General features: G+C 70.7%; 5 pseudogenes; all 5 read right to left on the bottom strand.

The window, feature by feature from the left end:
- Positions 1–3,838: 3,838 nt before the first annotated feature.
- Positions 3,839–3,958, bottom strand: LOC148756701 (5S ribosomal RNA; annotated as a pseudogene).
- Positions 3,959–5,403: 1,445 nt separating this feature from the next.
- LOC148756700 (5S ribosomal RNA) lies at positions 5,404–5,523 on the bottom strand (annotated as a pseudogene).
- A 4,699-nt stretch (positions 5,524–10,222) lies between these two features.
- On the bottom strand, positions 10,223–10,342 carry LOC148756699 (5S ribosomal RNA; annotated as a pseudogene).
- Positions 10,343–11,760: 1,418 nt separating this feature from the next.
- LOC148756698 (5S ribosomal RNA) lies at positions 11,761–11,880 on the bottom strand (annotated as a pseudogene).
- A 4,665-nt stretch (positions 11,881–16,545) lies between these two features.
- Positions 16,546–16,665, bottom strand: LOC148756697 (5S ribosomal RNA; annotated as a pseudogene).
- Positions 16,666–17,255: the final 590 nt, after the last annotated feature.

The following is a 17,255-nucleotide window of genomic DNA, read 5'->3' as shown; positions in this document are numbered from 1 at the left end:
GGTGGCCAAGCTAGGAAGCGCGGATGGTGGACTGCAATTTGCAGAGGGGCGCGGACTGCAGTGGGCCGGCTTGGTGGGTCTGTTGGTTGGCAGAGAATCGGCCGGCAGGTTGGGGATCGGGCGGCTCCGGCTTGCCGTGTCTCCAAGCCAGCCGCCCGTGAGACATGGTGCTATGAGCCCCCTATCCGTGGCTCTGTTGGTGTTCCTTCTTGGCCTCGCCAAATCCTGGGTTCTTGTGCGGACAGAGGGACTAGAGTCCCCGCAGGACAGGGACCGACAGACAGAACGGGGGGACAGGGGGACCGGGGGACGGGAGGACCGGGGGACAGGGGACCGGGAGACGGGTGTAAGGGGGAGGGCAGGGAGAACGGTGGGACTGTAGGAACCCGGGGCGGGGGTACCGGGGGACGGGGTACCAGGAGATGGGGGAAGGGGGGCAGGGGGACAGGGAGACCGTTGGAACTGGGAGAACCGGGGGACGGGGGGTCTGGGAGACGGGGGCATGTGGGACGGGGGGAAGGGGTGACCGGAAGATGGGGGGACGGGAGTACGAGAGGGCCGGGGGGACGGGGGGACTGGGGGATGGGGTGACAAGGGGAAGGGGGAACGGGGGGGACAGGGGGACTGGGTACTGGGAGACAGTGGGACCAGGGGACGGGGGGACCGGGAGATGGGGGGACACGGTACCAGGGGAAAGGGAGACCGGGGAATTGGGGGACAGGGAGACTGGGGGACTGGGGGATTGGGGGAATGAGAGGACGGTGGGACTGGCGGACGGTGGGACGGAGGGACCAGGAGACCGGTGGATGGAGGGACAGGAGTACGAGGGTACTGGGGGACGAGGGACATGGGGAGGGGGGGACCGGGAAACGGGGGAACGGGGGACCGTGAGACGGGGGGACCGGGAGATGGGGGACCTGGGGCCGGGGGGACGGGGTGACGGGGGGACCGGGAGACAGAGGGACAGGGGGACTGGAGGGTCGGGGGGACCGGGGGACGGGGGGACCGGGGGACGGGGGGACCGGGGCAACGGAGACGGGGGGGACCGGGGGAACGGCGGATGGGGGGACCAGGGGACCCGCGGACCGGGGGACCGGAGGTTGGGGGGACCGGGGGATAGGGGACCGGGCGACGGGGTGACCAGGGGCATGAATGGACTGGGGGGACGGGGGTACCAGTGGACCGGGAGATGGGGGGACCGGGGGACCGGGGACCGGGGGACGGGGGGACCGGGGGACCGGGGGTTGGGGGACTGGGGGATGAGGGGACCGGGAGATCGGGTACCGGGGAACGGGGCGACTAGGAGACGGGGGACCGCGAGACGGGGGACCGGGGACGGGGTGACCGGGAGATGGGACACCGGGAGACGGGAGACTGTGGGACGGGAGGACCGGAAGACGGGGCGAACGGAGAACTGGGAGATCGGTAGACGGGGGCCAGGGCGATGGGGTAACCGGGGGACCAGGGACCGGGGGTTGGGGGTCCAGGGGATGAGGGGACCGGGAGACGGGGGACCTGGGGACCGGGCGACCGGGAGACGGGGGACCGGGAGACGGGGGGATGGGTGTGCGGCCGGACCGGGAGACAGAGGGACAGGGAGATGGGGTGACCGGGGGACCGGGGGAAGGTGGTAACACTGGACGGAGGACCGGGGGACCGGAAGACCGGGCGACCGGGAGACAGGGGACCGGGAGACTGGGGACCGGGAGACGGGGCGACCGGGGAACGGGGGGACCGGTAGAAGGGCGCCTGGGCGCCGGGGGAACCGGGGGACCAGGGGACCAGGAGACGGGGGACCGGGGAACGGGAGACCGGGGGTATGGGGGGACGGGGGGACCAGGCGAAGGAGGGACAGGGGGACGGGGAGACGTTGGGACTGGGGGACCGGGGGACAGGTGGACCGCGAGACGGAGGACCGGGAGACGGGGGAACGGGGGTCGGGGGACCCGGGGAGGGGGGGACCTGGAGACGAAGGAATGGGGGACGGGTGGACCAGGGGCGTGGGGGTACTGGGGGGACGGGGGAGCGGGGGACGGGGGATGGGGCACTGGGGGGACGGGGGCACCGGGGGACGGGTGGACTGGGAGAGGGTGGATGGGGGTACGGGGGAACAGGGGGATCAGGGGACGGGGGGAACAGGGGACGGGGGGGACCGGAATAGGGGGGATGGTGGAACGTGGGGACGGGGGACCCGGGAGACGGGGGACAGGAAGACGGGGAACCGGGGGAACGGAGACAGGGGTGACGGGGAGACGGGGGTACCGGGGGACGGGGGTACTGCGTGGGGCTGCACTGACATCAGCTGTTACCGCTTGGCCTTCAGCTGTTGCCAGTTGGCCATTGGACACCGGCAGAGCTGCGGTGGCCAAGCTAGGAAGCGCGGATGGTGGACTGCAAATTGCAGAGGGGCGCGGACTGCAGTGGGCCGGCTTGGTGGGTCTGTTGGTTGGCAGAGAATCGGCCAGCAGGTGGGGGATCGGGCGGCTCCGGCTTGCCGTGTCTCCAAGCCAGCCGCCCGTGAGACATGGTGCTATGAGCCCCCTATCCGTGGCTCTGTGGGTGTTCCTTCTTGGCCTCGCCAAATCCTGCGTTCTTGTGCGGGCAGAGGGACTAGAGTCCCCGCAGGACAGGGACAGACAGACAGAACGGGAGGAGGAGTAAGAGGGAGCGAGATGGAAATATACACGTATATGTACATGTATGTGTCTAGACATACAGAGAGACATGGACAGAGACAGAGAAAGAGGGGGCTGGCACGCGGGGAGAGAGCTCCTGAGCCAGAGCCAGAACCCAACAGGCACGTCACAGAGCCAGACAGACATGGGGTGGGGGAGGGTGGGAGGGACGCACATTCGGGCACACGGACTGGGACAGACGCACTGAGGCTGTGTTGAAGTGGTGGCTTCTCCACCGGAGTGTGGTCGTGCCCGGGGATGGGCTCCGCCAAGGAGGCATTGCCCTGGCGTTGGCAGTCACCATTGAAGCCCCCGGGGCGGGCCGCCAGGGTCTCCGGAGGGCCAGTGGGCTCTGAGCCCTGCCCAGGGACCCGCCCGCGGGAGGAGAGTGGCAGCCCCCAGGCACCCTGGTTGTGAGGATTGTGTGCCTGCGTGCCTGCTCTTCCCTTGTGGCGGTCTCCCCTGGAGTCGATGGCGCGTGGTGTGTTGGGGTGCTGCTCCCGCCGTCCCCTGGTTTGTCCCGGCTCTTTGTGCCCTTTGTGTCGGGGACACCGTGGCCGGCGGGAAGGGAGGGCTCCTGGCTCTTGTGGGAGACGGGAGGGGACGCGCGGGGGTGTGGGGAGAGGTGCCTGCCCGCGGAGACAGAAGACTCCGGTGGGGCGGGGCGGGTGGGCGTCCCGTTTGCCCGAGGACACCCCGATCCTGTGTCTCGGGGCCCAGGGGCAGGCGCAGGGATGGGCGTCCCCTGGGCTCGGGCCGAGGTGCAAAGGACCGGCACGTCCTGGGATGGAGAGAGCCTGGTGGAAGCCTGCGCCGGCAGGCAGCCCTGGGCTTGGGCGTTGGGGGTTGCGGCGGCGGCAGGGTCGGGGAGCGAGAGGGAGCCCTGCGATGGCGGTGGCGGCGGCGGCGACCTAGACGCGGCTGACTGCTGCAGGCTGACGGCCTGCCTCGGCGAAGAGCACTAAGAAGAGGGAGAGGGGGGGAGCCCTGGCCGACAGGCCTGGTGTGCGGCCGGGGATGCGAGCTTGTAGTGCTGGGCAGCTGTCCCTCCTCTGGCCAGGGGGACCTTCGGCTGGCTGGGCGGCTGCAGGGGTTGCAGAGGGGCAAGGGGCGGCAGGGATTCGGAGGGAGGCACGCCGGGGCGGCGGCGCAAAAGGAGAGGCGAGCAAAAGCCTACAGGTATTCCCAGGCGGACTCCCATGCAAGTACTAACCAGGCCCCTCCCTGCTTAGCTCCCGAGATCAGAGGAGATCGGGCGCGTTCAGGGTGGTATGGCCGTAGACGCTGGGTCCCGGCTCCCGCGCCCCAAGAGCCTGCTCCCGACCTGTCTCGTGAACGCCCGCCATGCAGATGAGCCGCTCCGGTGGCGAGCATCGACCCGCGGGCCGGCTCTGCCAGCACCGCGTCCCCCCCCAGTCCGGCTCCCCGCCTCTTCCTAATGCCCCTGGCGTGGGCGGCGGGCTACTCCTGGCCGACAGCGAGGCCCCTTCGCGCCACCCGGGGCTCCATGGGACACTGCCACTTCCCTGATGGTGCCAGAAGTCGTGGAACTCTGGCATCCTGGGACTCCCGGCACCCAGACCGGCATACAACCCGCCCCCCTACCGCCACCAGGTTTACCCCCAACCGCAGCCCCAAGGCTGGTGGAGGCCTGAACCAGCAGGCAACCCTGGGCCTGGGAGTTGTGGGAGGACCCCGCGGCGGCGGCGGGGGCGGCTGCGGCGGCGGCGGCGGCGGCGGCGGCGGAGGCAGGGGAGGGTGGCGAGGTAGGCGATGGCAACCGCGTGGATGGCGCCAGGGCGGCGATGGCGGCGGCGACAATGGGGGCTTTGACGGTGGGCGCTGGGACACGGGGGCCGATGGCGGCGGCGGTGGCGGCGGGGGCTGGGGAGGGCGTGAGGGCGGTGCTGGCGGCGGAGGCCAGGAGAGCAGAGGTGGGAGACTGAGCGAGTATGGCATTGGTGGCGGCGGGGGCTGGGGCGGGGGCTGGGAAGATGGCGGTGCTGGAGGCGGGGAGAGCAGAGGAGGGAATTGAGGGAGTGCGGCAATGGCGGCAGCGGGGGCGGGGGAGGGCGTGAGGGCGGTGCTGGCGGCGGAGGCCGGGAGAGCAGAGGCGGGAGACTGAGGGAGTATGGCGATGGTGGCTGCGGGGGTCTGGGGCGGAGGCGGGGGAGATGGCGGTGCTGGAGGCGGGGAGAGCGGAGGAGGGAATTGAGGGAGTACGGATATGGCGGCGGCGGGGGCGGGGGTGGGGGAGAGGGCAGCACTGGTGGCGGAGATGGGGAGCGCGGTGCTGGCGGCCGAGGTGGGGAGAGCACAGGAGGGAGTTTGAGGGAGTTTGGCGGTGGCGGCGGCGGGGGCGGGGACAGGGGCGGGGGCGAGGGCAGCGCTGGCGGGGGGGGGGGGGGTGGGGGGGTGGGGGGGTGGGGGGGGTGGGGAGCCCGGTGGTGGCGGTGGCTTTGGCGCAGGCGGCGGTGGCGGCGACCGCGAGTCGGCGAAGGATTCGCGATGACGGCCTGCGGGACCGAAGAGGACTGAGAGGAGGGTGTGTGGGGGGAGCCCTGGCCCATGGGCCTGGTGTGCGGCCGGGGCTGCCAGCTTGTAGTGCCGGGCGGCTGACCCTCTGCTGGTCAGGGGGACCTGCGGCTGGCTGGGAGGCTGCAGAGGGGCAAGGGGCGGCAGGGGTTCGGAGGGAGCCACGCCGGAGCGGCGATGCAAAAGGAGACGCTAGCAAAAGCCAACAGGTATTCCCAGGCGGTCTCCCATCCAAGTACTAACCAGGACAGACCCTGCTTCGCTTCCGAGATCAGACGAGATCTGCTGCGTTCAGGGTGGTATGGCCTTAGGCACTGGGACCCGGCTCCCGGCACTCCAAGAGCCTGCTCCCGACTTGCCTCCTGAGCGCACGCGCCATGCTGCTGGGCCGCTCGGGTGGCGAGCATGTCTGCCCGAGTGCCTCCCGCCCGCTCCCCGCCTCCTCCGGTCGCCGCTGGTGTGGGCGACGGGCTACTCCTGGCCCGCAGCGAGGCCCCTTCGCGCCCCCCAGTGGCTCCACAGGCCTCTGTCACTTCCCTGACTGTGACATATGTCTGGGCGCCCTGGCATCCTGGGACTCCCCACGCCCGGAATGGCTTTTACCACGCCGCCCTACCCCAACCCCTCTCATCCCCCCCCCAGCCCCACAACCGCACACCCTCCTTGCTGCTGTGCTGTCCCCACCACTCAGGGCCACCGAGGGGGTCGCAGGGTCCTCTCAGTCCCCTCCACCCTAGGGACGTGCAACCCAGGCCCTGGCCCTGGCCGGCCCCACCCACTGGCCCAAAGCCAGGGAGAGCCACCCGCGACCAGGGGGCAGCACCTCCAGACTGCCGCCACCCTTCGTCACACAGCCTTCTGTCTGGGCCCTCGCCCCTCATCAGCGACCGGCGTCCCGCCCGATCACTGGTCACTTCACTGGCTACACATCACCTCTCCTGACCCAGGGTGTTGAGAGAGAGGATGAGAGAAGGCCAGAGACGGAGCAAGAGGTAGGTGGAGAGAGACAGACGGGGACTGTGGGGACAGACTTGCAGAGAGCACTTTCCAGGCTCTGGGCCTCGCGTGGAGGGGTGCTGCGTGGGGGCTGCACGGACATCAGCTGTTACCGCTTGGCCATCAGCTGTTGCCAGTTGGCCATTGGCCACTGGCAGAGCTGCGGTGGCCAAGCTAGGAAGCGCGGATGGTGGACTGCAAATTGCAGAGGGGCGCGGACTGCAGTGGGCCGGCTTGGTGAGTCTGTTGGTTGGCAGAGAATCGGCCGGCAGGTAGGGGATCGGGCGGCTCCGGCTTGCCGTGTCTCCAAGCCAGCCGCCCGTGAGACATGGTGCTATGAGCTCCCTATCCGTGGCTCTGTTGGTGTTCCTTCTTGGCCTCGCCAAATCCTGGGTTCTTGTGCGGGCAGAGGGACTAGAGTCCCCGCAGGACAGGGACCGACAGACAGAACGGGGGGACAGGGGGTCCGGGGGACGGGAGGACCGGGGGACAGGGGACCGGGAGACGGGTGTAAGAGGGGGGACAGGGAGAACGGTGGGTCTGTAGGAACCCGGGGCGGGGGTACCGGGGGACGGGGTACCAGGAGATGGGGGAAGGGGGGCAGGGGGACAGGGAGACCGTTGGAACTGGGAGAACCGGGGGACGGGGGGTCTGGGAGACGGGGGCATGTGGGACGGGGGGAAGGGGTGACCGGAAGATGGGGGGACGGGAGTACGAGAGGGCCGGGGGGCCGGGGGTCTGGGGGATGGGGGGACAAGGGGACCGGGGGACCGGGGGGACAGGGGGACTGGGTACTGGGAGACAGTGGGACCAGGGGACGGGGGGACCGGGAGATGGGGGGACACGGTACCAGGGGAAAGGGAGACCGGGGAATTGGGGGACAGGGAGACTGGGGGACTGGGGGATTGGGGGAATGAGAGGACGGTGGGACTGGCGGACGGTGGGACGGAGGGACCAGGAGACCGGTGGATGGAGGGACAGGAGTACGAGGGTACTGGGGGACGAGGGACATGGGGAGGGGGGGACCGGGAAACGGGGGAACGGGGGACCGTGAGACGGGGGGACCGGGAGATGGGGGACCTGGGGCCGGGGGGCCGGGGTGACGGGGGGACCGGGAGACAGAGGGACAGGGGGACTGGAGGGTCGGGGGGACCGGGGTACGGGGGGACCGGGGGACGGGGGGACCGGGGCAACGGAGACGGGGGGGACCGGGGGAACGGCGGATGGGGGGACCAGGGGACCCGCGGACCGGGGGACCGGAGGTTGGGGGGACCGGGGGATAGGGGACCGGGCGACGGGGTGACCAGGGGCATGAATGGACTGGGGGGACGGGGGTACCAGTGGACCGGGAGATGGGGGGACCGGGGGACCGGGGACCGGGGGACGGGGGGACCGGGGGACCGGGGGTTGGGGGACTGGGGGATGAGGGGACCGGGAGATCGGGTACCGGGGAACGGGGCGACTAGGAGACGGGGGACCGCGAGACGGGGGACCGGGGACGGGGTGACCGGGAGATGGGACACCGGGAGACGGGAGACTGTGGGACGGGAGGACCGGAAGACGGGGCGAACGGAGAACTGGGGGATCGGTAGACGGGGGCCAGGGCGATGGGGGAACCGGGGGACTGGGGGACCGGGGGACCAGGGACCGGGGGTTGGGGGTCCAGGGGATGAGGGGACCGGGAGACGGGGGACCTGGGGACCGGGCGACCGGGAGACGGGGGACCGGGAGACGGGGGGATGGGTGTGCGGCCGGACCGGGAGACAGAGGGACAGGGAGATGGGGGGACCGGGGGACCGGGGGAAGGGGGTAACACTGGACGGAGGACCGGGGGACCGGAAGACCGGGCGACCGGGAGACAGGGGACCGGGAGACTGGGGACCGGGAGTCGGGGCGACCGGGGAACGGGGGGACCGGTAGAAGGGCGCCTGGGCGCCGGGGGAACCGGGGGACCGGGGGACCAGGAGACGGGGGACCGGGGAACAGGAGACCGGGGGTATGGGGGGACGGGGGGACCAGGCGAAGGAGGGACGGGGAGACGGGGAGACGTTGGGACTGGGGGACCGGGGGACAGGTGGACCGCAAGACGGAGGACCGGGAGACGGGGGAACGGGGGTCGGGGGACCCGGGGAGGGGGGGACCGGGAGATGAGGGAATGGGGGACGGGTGGACCAGGGGCGTGGGTGGACTGGGGGGACGGGGGAGCGGGGGACGGGGGATGGGGCACTGGGGGGACGGGGGCACCGGGGGACGGGTGGACTGGGAGAGGGTGGATGGGGGTACGGGGGAACAGGGGGATCAGGGGACGGGGGGAACAGGGGACGGGGGGACCGGAATAGGGGGGATGGTGGAACGTGGGGACGGGGGACCCGGGAGATGGGGGACAGGAAGACGGGGAACCGGGGGAACGGAGACAGGGGTGACGGGGAGACGGGGGTACCGGGGGACGGGGGTACTGCGTGGGGCTGCACTGACATCAGCTGTTACCGCTTGGCCTTCAGCTGTTGCCAGTTGGCCATTGGACACCGGCAGAGCTGCGGTGGCCAAGCTAGGAAGCGCGGATGGTGGACTGCAAATTGCAGAGGGGCGCGGACTGCAGTGGGCCGGCTTGGTGGGTCTGTTGGTTGGCAGAGAATCGGCCAGCAGGTGGGGGATCGGGCGGCTCCGGCTTGCCGTGTCTCCAAGCCAGCCGCCCGTGAGACATGGTGCTATGAGACCCCTATCCGTGGCTCTGTGGGTGTTCCTTCTTGGCCTCGCCAAATCCTGCGTTCTTGTGCGGGCAGAGGGACTAGAGTCCCCGCAGGACAGGGACAGACAGACAGAACGGGAGGAGGAGTAAGAGGGAGCGAGATGGAAATATACACGTATATGTACATGTATGTGTCTAGACATACAGAGAGACATGGACAGAGACAGAGAAAGAGGGGGCTGGCACGCGGGGAGAGAGCTCCTGAGCCAGAGCCAGAACCCAACAGGCACGTCACAGAGCCAGACAGACATGGGGTGGGGGAGGGTGGGAGGGACGCACATTCGGGCACACGGACTGGGACAGACGCACTGAGGCTGTGTTGAAGTGGTGGCTTCTCCACCGGAGTGTGGTCGTGCCCGGGGCTGGGCTCCGCCAAGGAGGCATTGCCCTGGCGTTGGCAGTCACCATTGAAGCCCCCGGGGCGGGCCGCCAGGGTCTCCGGAGGGCCAGTGGGCTCTGAGCCCCGCCCAGGGACCCGCCCGCGGGAGGAGAGTGGCAGCCCCCAGGCACCCTGGTTGTGAGGATTGTGTGCCTGCGTGCCTGCTCTTCCCTTGTGGCGGTCTCCCCTGGAGTCGATGGCGCGTGGTGTGTTGGGGTGCTGTTCCCGCCGTCCCCTGGTTTGTCCCGGCTCTTTGTGCCCTTTGTGTCGGGGACACCGTGGCCGGCGGGAAGGGAGGGCTCCTGGCTCTTGTGGGAGACGGGAGGGGACGCGCGGGGGTGTGGGGAGAGGTGCCTGCCCGCGGAGACAGAAGACTCCGGTGGGGCGGGGCGGGTGGGCGTCCCGTTTGCCCGAGGACACGCCGATCCTGTGTCTCGGGGCCCAGGGGCAGGCGCAGGGATGGGCGTCCCCTGGGCTCGGGCCGAGGTGCAAAGGACCGGCACGTCCTGGGATGGAGAGAGCCTGGTGGAAGCCTGCGCCGGCAGGCAGCCCTGGGCTTGGGCGTTGGGGGTTGCGGCGGCGGCAGGGTCGGGGAGCGAGAGGGAGCCCTGCGATGGCGGTGGCGGCGGCGGCGACCTAGACGCGGCTGACTGCTGCAGGCTGACGGCCTGCCTCGGCGAAGAGCACTAAGAAGAGGGAGAGGGGGGGAGCCCTGGCCGACAGGCCTGGTGTGCGGCCGGGGATGCGAGCTTGTAGTGCTGGGCGGCTGTCCCTCCTCTGGCCAGGGGGACCTTCGGCTGGCTGGGCGGCTGCAGGGGTTGCAGAGGGGCAAGGGCCGGCAGGGATTCGGAGGGAGGCACGCCGGGGCGGCGGCGCAAAAGGAGAGGCGAGCAAAAGCCTACAGGTATTCCCAGGAGGTCTCCCATGCAAGTACTAACCAGGCCCCTCCCTGCTTAGCTCCCGAGATCAGAGGAGATCGGGCGCGTTCAGGGTGGTATGGCCGTAGACGCTGGGACCCGGCTCCCGCACCCCAAGAGCCTGCTCCCGGCCTGTCTCGTGAGCGCCCGCCATGCAGATGAGCCGCTCCGGTGGCGAGCATCGACCCGCGGGCCGGCTCTGCCAGCACCGCGTCCCCCCCCAGTCCGGCTCCCCGCCTCTTCCTAATGCCCCTGGCGTGGGCGGCGGGCTACTCCTGGCCGACAGCGAGGCCCCTTCGCGCCACCCGGGGCTCCATGGGACACTGCCACTTCCCTGATGGTGCCAGAAGTCGTGGAACTCTGGCATCCTGGGACTCCCCGCACCCAGACCGGCATACAACCCGCCCCCCTACCGCCACCAGGTTTACCCCCAACCGCAGCCCCAAGGCTGGTGGAGGCATGCACCAGCAGGCAACCCTGGGCCTGGGAGTTGTGGGAGGACCCCGCGGCGGCGGCGGGGGCGTCTGCGGCGGCGGCTGCGGCGGCGGCGGCGGCGGCGGCGGCGGAGGCAGGGGATGGTGTCGAGGCAGGCGATGGCAACCGCGTGGATGGCGCCAGGGCGGCGATGGCGGCGGCGACAATGGGGGCATTGACGGTGGGCGCTGGGACACGGGGGCCGATGGCGGCGGCGGTGGCGGCGGGAGCTGGGGAGGGCGTGAGGGCGGTGCTGGCGGCGGAGGCCGGGAGAGCAGAGGCGGGAGACTGAGCGAGTATGGCATTGGTGGCGGCGGGGGCTGGGGCGGGGGCTGGGAAGATGGCGGTGCTGGAGGCGGGGAGAGCAGAGGAGGGAATTGAGGGAGTGCGGCAATGGCGGCAGCGGGGGCGGGGGAGGGCGTGAGGGCGGTGCTGCGGGGGAGGCCGGGAGAGCAGAGGCGGGAGACTGAGGGAGTATGGCGATGGTGGCTGCGGGGGTCTGGGGCGGGGGCGGGGGAGATGGCGGTGCTGGAGGCGGGGAGAGCGGAGGAGGGAATTGAGGGAGTACGGATATGGCGGCGGCGGGGGTGGGGGTGGGGGAGAGGGCAGCACTGGTGGCGGAGATGGGGAGCGCGGTGCTGGCGGCCGAGGTGGGGAGAGCACAGGAGGGAGTTTGAGGGAGTTTGGCGGTGGCGGCGGCGGGGGCGGGGACAGGGGCGGGGGCGAGGGCAGCGCTGGCGGGGGGGGGGGGGGTGGGGGGGTGGGGGGGGGAGCCCGGTGGTGGCGGTGGCTTTGGCGCAGGCGGCGGTGGCGGCGACCGCGAGTCGGCGAAGGATTCGCGATGACGGCCTGCGGGACCGAAGAGGACTGAGAGGAGGGTGTGTGGGGGGAGCCCTGGCCCACGGGCCTGGTGTGCGGCCGGGGCTGCCAGCTTGTAGTGCCGGGCGGCTGACCCTCTGCTGGTCAGGGGGACCTGCGGCTGGCTGGGAGGCTGCAGAGGGAGCCACGCCGGAGCGGCGATGCAAAAGGAGACGCTAGCAAAAGCCAACAGGTATTCCCAGGCGGTCTCCCATCCAAGTACTAACCAGGACAGACCCTGCTTCGCTTCCGAGATCAGACGAGATCTGCTGCGTTCAGGGTGGTATGGCCTTAGGCACTGGGACCCGGCTCCCGGCACTCCAAGAGCCTGCTCCCGACTTGCCTCCTGAGCGCACGCGCCATGCTGCTGGGCCGCTCGGGTGGCGAGCATGTCTGCCCGAGTGCCTCCCGCCCGCTCCCCGCCTCCTCCGTTCGCCGCTGGTGTGGGCGACGGGCTACTCCTGGCCCGCAGCGAGGCCCCTTCGCGCCCCCCAGTGGCTCCACAGGCCTCTGTCACTTCCCTGACTGTGACATATGTCTGGGCGCCCTGGCATCCTGGGACTCCCCACGCCCGGAATGGCTTTTACCACGCCGCCCTACCCCAAACCCTCTCATCCCCCCCCCCAGCCCCACAACCGCACACCCTCCTTGCTGCTGTGCTGTCCCCACCACTCAGGGCCACCGAGGGGGTCGCAGGGTCCTCTCAGTCCCCTCCACCCTAGGGACGTGCAACCCAGGCCCTGGCCCTGGCCGGCCCCACCCACTGGCCCAAAGCCAGGGAGAGCCACCCGCGACCAGGGGGCAGCACCTCCAGACTGCCGCCACCCTTCGTCACACAGCCTTCTGTCTGGGCCCTCGCCCCTCATCAGCGACCGGCGTCCCGCCCGATCACTGGTCACTTCACTGGCTACACATCACCTCTCCTGACCCAGGGTGTTGAGAGAGAGGATGAGAGAAGGCCAGAGATGGAGCAAGAGGTAGGTGGAGAGAGACAGACGGGGACTGTGGGGACAGACTTGCAGAGAGCACTTTCCAGGCTCTGGGCCTCGCGTGGAGGGGTGCTGCGTGGGGGCTGCACGGACATCAGCTGTTACCGCTTGGCCATCAGCTGTTGCCAGTTGGCCATTGGCCACTGGCAGAGCTGCGGTGGCCAAGCTAGGAAGCGCGGATGGTGGACTGCAAATTGCAGAGGGGCGCGGACTGCAGTGGGCCGGCTTGGTGAGTCTGTTGGTTGGCAGAGAATCGGCCGGCAGGTAGGGGATCGGGCGGCTCCGGCTTTTCGTGTCTCCAAGCCAGCCGCCCGTGAGACATGGTGCTATGAGCTCCCTATCCGTGGCTCTGTTGGTGTTCCTTCTTGGCCTCGCCAAATCCTGGGTTCTTGTGCGGGCAGAGGGACTAGAGTCCCCGCAGGACAGGGACCGACAGACAGAACGGGGGGACAGGGGGACCGGAGGACGGGAGGACCGGGGGACAGGGGACCGGGAGACGGGTGTAAGAGGGGGGACAGGGAGAACGGTGGGTCTGTAGGAACCCGGGGCGGGGGTACCGGGTGACGGGGTACCAGGAGATGGGGGAAGGGGGGCAGGGGGACAGGGAGACCGTTGGAACTGGGAGAACCGGGGGACGGGGGGTCTGGGAGACGGGGGCATGTGGGACGGGGGGAAGGGGTGACCGGAAGATGGGGGGACGGGAGTACGAGAGGGCCGGGGGGCCGGGGGTCTGGGGGATGGGGGGACAAGGGGACCGGGGGACCGGGGGGACAGGGGGACTGGGTACTGGGAGACAGTGGGACCAGGGGACGGGGGGACCGGGAGATGGGGGGACACGGTACCAGGGGAAAGGGAGACCGGGGAATTGGGGGACAGGGAGACTGGGGGACTGGGGGATTGGGGGAATGAGAGGACGGTGGGACTGGCGGACGGTGGGACGGAAAGACCAGGAGACCGGTGGATGGAGGGACAGGAGTACGAGGGTACTGGGGGACGAGGGACATGGGGAGGGGGGGACCGGGAAACGGGGGAACGGGGGACCGTGAGACGGGGGGACCGGGAGATGGGGGACCTGGGGCCGGGGGGCCGGGGTGACGGGGGGACCGGGAGACAGAGGGACAGGGGGACTGGAGGGTCGGGGGGACCGGGGTACGGGGGGACCGGGGGACGGGGGGACCGGGGCAACGGAGACGGGGGGGACCGGGGGAACGGCGGATGGGGGGACCAGGGGACCCGCGGACCGGGGGACCGGAGGTTGGGGGGACCGGGGGATAGGGGACCGGGCGACGGGGTGACCAGGGGCATGAATGGACTGGGGGGACGGGGGTACCAGTGGACCGGGAGATGGGGGGACCGGGGGACCGGGGACCGGGGGACGGGGGGACCGGGGGACCGGAGGTTGGGGGACTGGGGGATGAGGGGACCGGGAGATCGGGTACCGGGGAACGGGGCGACTAGGAGACGGGGGACCGCGAGACGGGGGACCGGGGACGGGGTGACCGGGAGATGGGACACCGGGAGACGGGAGACTGTGGGACGGGAGGACCGGAAGACGGGGCGAACGGAGAACTGGGGGATCGGTAGACGGGGGCCAGGGCGATGGGGGAACCGGGGGACTGGGGGACCGGGGGACCAGGGACCGGGGGTTGGGGGTCCAGGGGATGAGGGGACCGGGAGACGGGGGACCTGGGGACCGGGCGACCGGGAGACGGGGGACCGGGAGACGGGGGGATGGGTGTGCGGCCGGACCGGGAGACAGAGGGACAGGGAGATGGGGGGACCGGGGGACCGGGGGAAGGGGGTAACACTGGACGGAGGACCGGGGGACTGGAAGACCGGGCGACCGGGAGACAGGGGACCGGGAGACTGGGGACCGGGAGACGGGGCGACCGGGGAACGGGGGGACCGGTAGAAGGGCGCCTGGGCGCCGGGGGAACCGGGGGACCGGGGGACCAGGAGACGGGGGACCGGGGAACAGGAGACCGGGGGTATGGGGGGACGGGGGGACCAGGCGAAGGAGGGACGGGGGGACGGGGAGACGTTGGGACTGGGGGACCGGGGGACAGGTGGACCGCGAGACGGAGGACCGGGAGACGGGGGAACGGGGGTCGGGGGACCCGGGGAGGGGGGTACCGGGAGACGAGGGAATGGGGGACGGGTGGACCAGGGGCGTGGGGGGACTGGGGGGACGGGCCACCGGGGGACGTGTGGACTGGGAGAGGGTGGATGGGGGTACGGGGGAACAGGGGGATCAGGGGACGGGGGGAACAGGGGACGGGGGGGGGGACCGGAATAGGGGGGATGGTGGAACGTGGGGACGGGGGACCCGGGAGACGGGGGACAGGAAGACGGGGAACCAGGGGAACGGAGACAGGGGTGACGGGGAGACGGGGGTACCGGGGGACGGGGGTACTGCGTGGGGCTGCACTGACATCAGCTGTTACCGCTTGGCCTTCAGCTGTTGCCAGTTGGCCATTGGACACCGGCAGAGCTGCGGTGGCCAAGCTAGGAAGCGCGGATGGTGGACTGCAAATTGCAGAGGGGCGCGGACTGCAGTGGGCCGGCTTGGTGGGTCTGTTGGTTGGCAGAGAATCGGCCAGCAGGTGGGGGATCGGGCGGCTCCGGCTTGCCGTGTCTCCAAGCCAGCCGCCCGTGAGACATGGTGCTATGAGCCCCCTATCCGTGGCTCTGTGGGTGTTCCTTCTTGGCCTCGCCAAATCCTGCGTTCTTGTGCGGGCAGAGGGACTAGAGTCCCCGCAGGACAGGGACAGACAGACAGAACGGGAGGAGGAGTAAGAGGGAGCGAGATGGAAATATACACGTATATGTACATGTATGTGTCTAGACATACAGAGAGACATGGACAGAGACAGAGAAAGAGGGGGCTGGCACGCGGGGAGAGAGCTCCTGAGCCAGAGCCAGAACCCAACAGGCACGTCACAGAGCCAGACAGACATGGGGTGGGGGAGGGTGGGAGGGACGCACATTCGGGCACACGGACTGGGACAGACGCACTGAGGCTGTGTTGAAGTGGTGGCTTCTCCACCGGAGTGTGGTCGTGCCCGGGGCTGGGCTCCGCCAAGGAGGCATTGCCCTGGCGTTGGCAGTCACCATTGAAGCCCCCGGGGCGGGCCGCCAGGGTCTCCGGAGGGCCAGTGGGCTCTGAGCCCCGCCCAGGGACCCGCCCGCGGGAGGAGAGTGGCAGCCCCCAGGCACCCTGGTTGTGAGGATTGTGTGCCTGCGTGCCTGCTCTTCCCTTGTGGCGGTCTCCCCTGGAGTCGATGGCGCGTGGTGTGTTGGGGTGCTGCTCCCGCCGTCCCCTGGTTTGTCCCGGCTCTTTGTGCCCTTTGTGTCGGGGACACCGTGGCCGGCGGGAAGGGAGGGCTCCTGGCTCTTGTGGGAGACGGGAGGGGACGCGCGGGGGTGTGGGGAGAGGTGCCTGCCCGCGGAGACAGAAGACTCCGGTGGGGCGGGGCGGGTGGGCGTCCCGTTTGCCCGAGGACACGCCGATCCTGTGTCTCGGGGCCCAGGGGCAGGCGCAGGGATGGGCGTCCCCTGGGCTCGGGCCGAGGTGCAAAGGACCGGCACGTCCTGGGATGGAGAGAGCCTGGTGGAAGCCTGCGCCGGCAGGCAGCCCTGGGCTTGGGCGTTGGGGGTTGCGGCGGCGGCAGGGTCGGGGAGCGAGAGGGAGCCCTGCGATGGCGGTGGCGGCGGCGGCGACCTAGACGCGGCTGACTGCTGCAGGCTGACGGCCTGCCTCGGCGAAGAGCACTAAGAAGAGGGAGAGGGGGGGAGCCCTGGCCGACAGGCCTGGTGTGCGGCCGGGGATGCGAGCTTGTAGTGCTGGGCGGCTGTCCCTCCTCTGGCCAGGGGGACCTTCGGCTGGCTGGGCGGCTGCAGGGGTTGCAGAGGGGCAAGGGGCGGCAGGGATTCGGAGGGAGGCACGCCGGGGCGGCGGCGCAAAAGGAGAGGCGAGCAAAAGCCTACAGGTATTCCCAGGAGGTCTCCCATGCAAGTACTAACCAGGCCCCTCCCTGCTTAGCTCCCGAGATCAGAGGAGATCGGGCGCGTTCAGGGTGGTATGGCCGTAGACGCTGATACCCGGCTCCCGCGCCCCAAGAGCCTGCTCCCGGCCTGTCTCGTGAGCGCCCGCCATGCAGATGAGCCGCTCCGGTGGCGAGCATCGACCCGCGGGCCGGCTCTGCCAGCACCGCGTCCCCCCCCAGTCCGGCTCCCCGCCTCTTCCTAATGCCCCTGGCGTGGGCGGCGGGCTACTCCTGGCCGACAGCGAGGCCCCTTCGCGCCACCCGGGGCTCCATGGGACACTGCCACTTCCCTGATGGTGCCAGAAGTCGTGGAACTCTGGCATCCTGGGACTCCCGGCACCCAGACCGGCATACAACCCGCCCCCCTACCGCCACCAGGTTTACCCCCAACCGCAGCCCCAAGGCTGTTTGAGGCCTGAACCAGCAGGCAACCCTGGGCCTGGGAGTTGTGGGAGGACCCCGCGGCGGCGGCGGGGGCGGCTGCGGCGGCGGCGGCGGCGGCGGCGGAGGCAGGGGAGGGTGGCGAGGTAGGCGATGGCAACCGCGTGGATGGCGCCAGGGCGGCGATGGCGGCGGCGACAATGGGGGCTTTGACGGTGGGCGCTGGGACACGGGGGCCGATGGCGGCGGCGGTGGC

The sequence above is a fragment of the Rhinolophus sinicus genome, chromosome 11, assembly GCF_057876585.1.
Source record: "Rhinolophus sinicus isolate RSI-liver-muscle chromosome 11, RSI-T2T, whole genome shotgun sequence".
NCBI classification, from domain to species: Eukaryota; Metazoa; Chordata; class Mammalia; order Chiroptera; family Rhinolophidae; genus Rhinolophus; species Rhinolophus sinicus.
This window is presented reverse-complemented; position numbering and strand designations above follow the sequence as displayed.